The 8,610-nt window shown below is 44.0% G+C and overlaps 1 long non-coding RNA gene across 1 annotated transcript; it reads right to left on the bottom strand.

The window, feature by feature from the left end:
* Positions 1–872: 872 nt before the first annotated feature.
* On the bottom strand, positions 873–6,457 carry LOC109281896 (uncharacterized). The gene is made up of 2 exons (XR_002088681.2): positions 5,999–6,457; positions 873–1,056 (listed from the first exon to the last, which is right to left on the bottom strand). It is a non-coding gene; the product is annotated as an uncharacterized LOC109281896 (long non-coding RNA).
* Positions 6,458–8,610: the final 2,153 nt, after the last annotated feature.

The raw sequence follows: 8,610 nt of genomic DNA, 5'->3' as shown, positions 1-8,610 counted from the left end.
TGGAGCCTGGCCAACAGCTAGAGAATGGCTCCAGCCAGCTGGGCTCCGTTTTTGGGTGGCACATGCTGCCCCAGTGTACACCGCATTGTTTTTTTTTGCATGGGTTCTTTTGACCCTGGTATCTCCTGGATGTGCTGCTCTGCTTTCTGCCTTGTCTGCCAATGTGTTCCCTGTCCAATATGCCGTGTGCCACATGCAGAGGCTGCCCATGTGACACACATGCAGAAGGTTGGCCACCCCTAGTATAAATGGTTGTGTTGCACTGGAACAATCAGACCCTTATGAAATGAGGCATCTATTTATAGCCTGGCTGAGCAAAGATAGATGACTGTACAATCCTTGTAATACCAGGGGGCATTGGCCAGGGCTAAATTGTGAGGTCTCCGATAGCAGAGACAAGAAGTTTGTGTTGTGACTGGATGAGTATTCATAACACAAATACCACCACAATAAAATTGGCAGCTGAGTACAAAAACAGAATTACCCTTTGGGCACCAGAAGGGGTAACTCCCGATCAGGGTCAAGCCCCACTCTGGGAGTGGAGAGAGGCAATATGAAGATCACACAGCTTCTGCCTTTGCTGCATCTATTCTGTGGATAAGAGGAAGATTTCATTCTCTCTCAGCCCTTTCACAAAGGCTTTCTTTGTTGTTGTTTGTAATGAAAAGTTCAGCTAAAATCTGACCAACATTCTCCATTTAGATTTCCAAACAGAGAACTTAACTCAAAATTGCATTCCCATCTCTACAATACTACAGCATTCATTATTTCCTTGTGAAGTCCAGCCACCTATGATCGACAGTACTTCAAACTGACTCAGCTTCAGAAGATACAGACTATGTTTCATCTACAAGTATTTTGGAGATGGCTGGTGTATTTTCAAGTTTTATTGACACTTAGGAAGTTAATTTTTCCTGCTTTAAATTGTTTCCAGTTTCAGTTTTTTCAGCAAGTTTCACTTGGCTCTCTCAAGGTGTATTAAGCATGATGTTCAATTGGCTTGGTGAAGCACATCAGGTCAAACTATAGGGTTTTTTTCAATGCTTTATCCCCTTCCTGTAAAAAAAAAAAAAAAAAATATATTAAGTAGAACAATAAGGGACTATTTACCTGGAGATCTGGGTTATCTTCAGATTCTACTGTAGTTGTGTTGTGTGACCTTGAGCTATCTTGGGCCACCTGAGTTTTAGTTTCTACCTGTGTAAACTAAAAATAAACATTAATTAAGCAACACAATAATGCTTATTGTTTTGAGATATATTGGTGAATGCTGAAAATTGAACAAGCTACTTACTGTTCATGAATAAAGTAGGACAACTTTGTCATAAGACAAATAAGCTACTTTAAAAAGATATATTTATTTTAGAACATTATCTTAGATGTTTGGCACATGTTAAAACTAACTTCTAAATCATAGCAACATTTCAGTGTGAACCATGATAAATATTCAGCAAGTCATCCCATGAGTCAAACGAGTTACTGGCCCCTGAGAAACCACTACAAAAATTAACAACATATGTTTGACTAGTTGAAGTACACATTTCACACTTTTGATCCATTATTTATCTTCTGAATGAGAGATAGTCAATAATCTTGTGACTAAGGAATTTTCACCAAGCTACCTGAGGCTAAAGAATGGGAGGTTCAGGAACACCAGAAAGAGCCTCTATACTATAGCCTGATGGCTAGGGTGCTGGTGTGGGAGACCCAGAGTCAAGGCCCTTCTTTGTTAGAATCCACTCTGAAACAAGTAAAGAAGGGCTCAGACCAGAAGGAGACAAACTCTAATTTTTTAAATAGAAAAGCTGGGGTTTTGATTTGAAATGACATTTTAAAAACAAGTGCACTGTTGTAAAAGAATTCCCTTGGGTTTGTTTTCATTCCAATACAGGCAAAGACAAGTTTTGAGATCTTAAAAACACTGCAAAACAGAACTTCCACTCCTTAATCCAGGGGTCAGCAAACTACCAGCAACTGGATCTGGTCTTCAAAGCTGGGACCTTGGTAGCTTTTACCACAGGGCTTTGCCTATGCCCCACTATACTGTAACCTGGTGGCAGGGAATTTCACCCATGCTGCACCACAAGCAGCTGACAGGGAGAAGCAGCAGGAGGGAGAAACGGTGGCAGCAGTGGCTAGGTCCTAGCACTGACCTGCTTTGGACCCGAGCTGGGTCATTCCAGCCTACCACCAGAAAACATTGCCAAATACCACTCTAGTCAATTCTAGATGCATTACCCGGATACAACAGCAAAAGGGGTCTTAGAAATACTTATGTACAGATATGCCATCTTTGATCTCTTGGAGTTCAGACAGAGTTTCAAATTGGGTTTTTACACCAAAGGAGATAATTCTGAGTTCAGGAACAGAAAGACGCGCAATTGCCCCAGGACAGCAGACACTATTATATTGCCTCACTGCTAGGTGAAAGCAGATCTGGTATTCAGCAAACAGCTACCCAAGAATGGAAGTAGGCAGCTAAAACCTAAATCAGTATAGGTTTCAGTGGTGGAGTTCTACTGCTGGATCTTTCAGAAGTAATTTGACACCAGATTGATGGCAGGTACCCCAGGTTAGGGCACATCCACCTACTTACCCTCACTCTGTTGTGCTATTTTATGTCTACCTTTTTATGCTTCTGTCTCCAGTAGATCCAAGATCTACTCGGAGATGAGCAAGAAAGAGACAAACAGCTGGTATCAATGAGACAAGGCAGGCCATTTCATTTGCTCTCTTCTTCAAGGTCACCAACCCCACCATTGCTGTAATGGAAGAATAGCAAGATTACCTCCATATTCTCTCCTGCAATACCTCTGTGTGTTAGTAGTAAGTAATGTGACAGGGGGAGTGGGTGGAAACAACTTCATTAAACAACATTTGGACAGGCCAGTACTACATGCTAAGTAAGGATGCACTGTCTGTCTGCCAAGCATCAACTTGCATTCCAGAGACCAGTTTCTATACCCAGGTCCCTGCTACAACCTGACCTTATTTCTCCAGTTCCACTCATCCCATCATCCTTGTGAATAATTTATTCAAAGCTGATGACCCATTCTGAAAAGAAGAAACCAGGGGCATCCCATTCCATACCTCTCCCCAATTTTTATCCTGCTGCCACCAGTTTACAAAAAGGATTTTGTGACAGCTGTCTTGAGATCTGGGGTCACTTGATACTCAGTGACTGGAAGGTCTCTCCAGTTACATGTTCCTCAATTCCACAGATACTGTTGTCATCATGTTCAGTGTTGTCTTTGGCTACTATCAACTCTTTCACTTACCCTTGATTCTCCTGTTTAATGTGTTATCATGTAACTTTCCCCTTTCAAATAACAGCAGTAACACATGGCCTAAAGTAACAAGTGCGCAAACATCTGTTTTTATCTCAGGCAGACACTGAAGAAAAATCCTGTCAGCCATTTATTGCACATTCATACTACCTCTTAACAAGGTAGTCTTCTTGCATTGTGCTGAACTAAAAACCTCTGCTAATCAGACTGAAGGGATGTCATACCACTGTGTAGAAGTAGTTTTAATTAACTACATGGTATTTCGGTCCCTGAACCCAACTAGACAGCTTTCCTTGGTTTCCTCTAATCTACAATGGGCCTTTTTTCCCTTGTCAGGAGATTTGGCTCTCTCCGAATTGAAAGAATTGAAGAATAAGAAAAAAATTGGCTCTCTTACTGTACACTGGCTCCATAGCAACAGAGTATGCAAATTTCTGGTTGTTGAATCACAACTACCCTCAGAACATGCTGCCCACATAACCACAAAAAATATGGCTGCCCTTGCTATTCAGTTTTTCTTCCAGATAAAAAAAGAAGTCTAGATTTAATCATTTGGCAAATCTCATAAAATGTTATAATGGATGTTGAGTGAAACCTCATTGAAGCCGGTAGGTGCAATAGATCTCCTTTATTCAGGGTAACTATAAGAAGCCATTAAGCTCCTTTTCAGAAAAAGAGGACTGAAGCAACAGGAGTTGCAACAAAAAAAGAGAGGCCATAAGCAAGGCCAATAAGAAACTGAGCTATGTGGAGAGGTTTCACTGCACACGGTTTGATGGATGTGTGTGTGGCTGTAGTCAGAAAGAGTGAACAGGCAGAGAGAAGCAGCCAAAAAAGCCAGTCCAATATCAAGAGGAAGATTGGAAATGAGGCCCTGGGATAGTGTGAGGAAAGGAAAATTTTGAGCAGAGTGCTGGCTGGAAAGGGGTTTAGAACAGTGAACAAATACATTATCTCCATTTTTCCCGATTCTTACTGTGTTCTGGAAAACAGCTTTGTACAGGGCCACTTTAAAAAACAAAGCTAAGAGTAACCACCATCCATTTCTTCTCCCAATGGAAACAATCCAGAACACCCCAAGTCTTGGCTATTTGCTCAGACTGATACCTCTGGTATTTCTGCCCACTCCCATGGCACATGCAGTGCTATGGACTTTGATTTAATTTCCTCTCCCACTGCCCTTTGCAGGCTCCTAGAATAGAAGGTAAAGATCTCTAGAGATCTGTTTCTTCTCCACACCAAGTACTTCTACCCCAGCTTGAAACACTACATTCTCCTTAGCTGAAGGAGATGTAGCCCTCCCCTCTCCACACAAAAAGTGAACTCCCCAAAGTAAAAACACAAAGGTAGCCTATCAAAATACTGTAGTCTCACAACTTAAGTTCTTAATTCCACACTTTCATGCACCCTATTCATTAGTCAGCCAAATGCCTTCCATACCCCTGGGATCAAACTTTCAGTATCTACCCAGAGACCAATTCTTAAGGACCTTATCAAAAAACTTGATTCTTATTCCTCTTGCATATATTTTCCTTGGAAAAGGCATTGGGTGTTAATAAGAGCAAGATTTAGATTCTTCTTCCTTGTTATGATATTGAGGGCATAAGCAAAGAAAGAAAATACTATGGCCTTGATTTTATTTTAGTATTTCATAAGCAAGCTGCTTTTCTTGATTAGATGGAAAACATCAAGATGTGCCCAATTTTACACTATAAAAAAAAAAAAAAGCTGTGGGTGAGTGCAAAACAATACTTCTCCCTCTGTCACAGAGCAGAGCCAGCATTAATGTACCCCAGGGAAATTACAGTAGGCTATTATCCCATTTGTTTCCTTTTATTTTATGTAGATGTAATATATGTAATACTTTGCACTTACCCAGGGTTTTTCAGGCAAGGAAAGTGCTTTACAAGTATGAATAAGTAAAGCCTTATAACAACTATGCGCAATATTATTGATCTTATTTTACAGGCCTGTGAATTAACACCCAGAGATATTAAGGGACAGGCTCAAGGCCACACAGAAAACCCATGTCAGAGCTAAGTCCCAAACCCACAACAGGAAAGGAAATTCCAAGTCACTTCTGTCCATTTCAGTTGTTTTTAAATGTGTGTGAGGAACTTGCACTGAGCAAAACCCACACAATTTGAAGATGGCAATTAATCAAGATAAAGCTATAAAGGTGGGAAAAAACTATCAAAACTAAAAACGTATAAGGAAGAGGTAGACAAGTAGGGAACAGAATACCAAAACTCAGTCATTAAAACCTCCCTTTGCTTTTTCTGCTGAAAGAACCAGGTTTCTGATCTGGAAGTCAAGCAGTGCTCAAGCTCCAGCCTTCACAGGCAACAACCTGCTGCTCTTTGCTCCCTGGTGCCTGGGCGCAGCATCCCATCTAAGGCAGAAGGCAGGGTAGACACGCACCTTATAGACTAACTACGATCTATATCAGTGGCTCCCAGCCTTTTTAGACGGGGAACATGCCAGCTTTTAGGAAGCATCTGTAGTCGGACACACCAACTGCAGATGCTTTCTCAGCCTGACAAAGGGTTTTTAAACCCAAAAGCTTGCAAAGAATTTGTCCAACTATTTAAGTTGTTCTAATAAAAGAGATCAGATTCACCCAAAGAATCTTGTCTGCCTGCGTCCTTAGACCAACACGGCTACAACCTACACCCCGGTAGCCTTTAGCTTTCCCTCTTTTTATTACCTACAGAAACATAGAGGGATTGGTCTGCTGCAAAGAACGCAGAGCAGCCCCGAGAAGGGATCCTTGTACAGATCTCCCGGTTCAGTTGGCGCGTCCTGCTTGCGAGGCACCCCCGGCCCGCCTGAAAGGACCTCGAGGCACCCCAGGGTGCTGCGGCCCGTGGAGCTCTGCTCTGCTGAGCTCGGGCTCCCTCCAGGAGGCGAGGCCAGGCCGCTTGCCCGCTCCTGCCCCGGACATTGCGGTGCCCCCGCGCCAGAAGCCTCTTGCGGGGGCCAGGGGCTCCCTCGGCACAGGCACAGGCACAGGCGCAAGCCCCGCGCCCGGCCCGGCCCGGCCCCGCCGCCTCCCGCTCCCGCTCCGGCTCCGCGCAGGCCGGGAAGCCCGGCTTGGCCCCGGGTGCCGAAGCAGCTCGGCTACGTCGCGCAGCTCCCAATATCCACCCAAGCCTCATTACCACCCCTTAATGAGACCCCTTTACTCCGTGACGTGCAACCGCTCCATCTCATTAAGGAAATCGCTCTTCAATGCTGATTATTTTATTTGCAGCCATAATTATATTTCTTTCGGCTAAATCACGGTTTAATCGAGCCCACATGGAGGGCAGCAGCACTAATTACAGCGGGAGATGCGGTGGCGGCGGCTGTCCCAGTGCCGGGCCGGGCCGGGCCGGGCCGGGGCCGGAGCGGGCGAGGCGGGGCCCGGCCGGGGCGGCGCGGGCCGGGGGGGCTCAAACACAACAACTTATTACTTCTAATTCCCCAACTGTCACCAAATCACCTGCACGAAACAAGAATCTAATTTGTTAAGATGGCATTTCTGCAGATGGGAGATCGATTTTCTCTTTAGATTTCTCTAATTGAGTGAATATAGACGCCCCGAATTAGCCTCGCTCGGGCGAGAGGGGAAGGGAAGGGGAAAGAAAAGGGGGAAAGAGAGCGAGAGAGGGGGAAAGTCAACAAAAATCATCCTTGTAAAAGCAGCCGCGCGGCCTCCCGCCCGGCCCCCCAGCTAGCAGAGGCGGGTGGATCGAAAGGTCCCAGCTTGAGTGACAGTCATATTTCTGGAGCTAACTGGGTTTTAAAAAGAAGAGGGGCAGACGGCGGGCGAATACTAACTACCCCGCGCCGGGAAGAGATGGCTGGGCTCTGAAATTGCTTACAGAATTACATTTGTTTTTCTTGTGATTTTATTAAAAGTCACTCCTCATCTCCAGAATGCGTGAAAATATCTACTTTCCACTCAGATACACCGCATTAACTTGTTGGAGGCGAATTTGTTTGTTTGTCTATTTTATTTATTTGCTAGATAAGATTGATGCAGTCTTATTAGCGCTATATCTAGTTATAGAAAGAGATAAGGATGAGATGTTTTCTTTTTTATTCCAATTACTAGCCTTGTCACCTAACTGAATAACTGATATATGATTATTTATCTTGAGTAAATAGAAATCAGAAAAGCAGCGAACTTAACACATACAAACAAAACATGCATGCTCCTGATTGCCTTCCTCCTATGGAGCTGGAAGGATTAAAACCAGGGTGTTAAAGAGAGGGAAAGAGACACGCTCCATGTCAGTCTCGGGTGTATATTTTTCATTGTTATGTCTGAGAGTCCATTCATCCTGCCCGTTGGTGCGATTTCCTATTAAGAAAAAAATAGATTTCCTAGAGCTCTGTACTCCCCTCCCCAAGCAAAGATATACATTTTTAAATACGTTGTACTAACATGCCTTTCACTTGCACGATAAGTCGAGCATTGCGCCTGTGATTGAACAAACCGCGCTACATCGCGTGGCGTTTGCCAAGCAAAAGTTTGATCACCTAAAGCACCCCAATAAGCTGCCTAGATGTGCGTGTGTGTGTGTGCGTGCTTGGATGCGTTGACTTGTGCGTTGGAAGAGTATGTGTTTGGATGGAATAGATCCAAGGGGTCAAACGTACCTTATATTAAAATAGCTTTTTCCCCATAAAAGACTGGTTGTCATCGTTCTGATGAAAATTAATTGATAGGAGCCAGCCTTTCTAGCTGAAGCAACCCATTCGCTGCTGAGAGCTTCCCCGCACAGTCTGTCAGCAGCAGGCAATGTGAGAGGGACTGTCAGACGTAGTCAGGGATATTTAAAATAAACAAATAAAAAAAATTAAACCCAGGGGAGGGAAATCGTATTTCTTAAATATATTTGGAAATAGACGGTCCGGTTCCAGATCACACCTGGCCGTGCACAGCAAGGGGGTCGCCGGAACATCCCGTGGCTGCGAGTCCCATGCTAGGCTAGTCCTAATCACTCTTGCATGTGCTTCAACTTTGAAAAGTTGCTTTGCAAGAGGGATGGATACCACAGCTCCAAAATGCACCACGCAGGGCAATATCCTGAGGCAAGGAGGCTCATAATATTTAGCTCTAAGTGGAATGACTACGCTGGGACCTGGCGCTGCTGGCAGCCTCGGATTTGATTTCCCAGGAAGTCATCTTTTCGAAAGGGCTGATTGAAATGAAAACACGTGTCGTGGTTCTTCCATTTCTTAACTCCAAATTACGCCTAACGCAAGGATGGGGTTTGATTTGTCATCTATGTTTAGGTTATGCAGATCCGGAAAAGTAAACAGGAGCCTAAGT

This window comes from Alligator mississippiensis, chromosome 3 (assembly GCF_030867095.1).
Source record: "Alligator mississippiensis isolate rAllMis1 chromosome 3, rAllMis1, whole genome shotgun sequence".
Classification (NCBI taxonomy): domain Eukaryota; kingdom Metazoa; phylum Chordata; order Crocodylia; family Alligatoridae; genus Alligator; species Alligator mississippiensis.
This window is presented reverse-complemented; position numbering and strand designations above follow the sequence as displayed.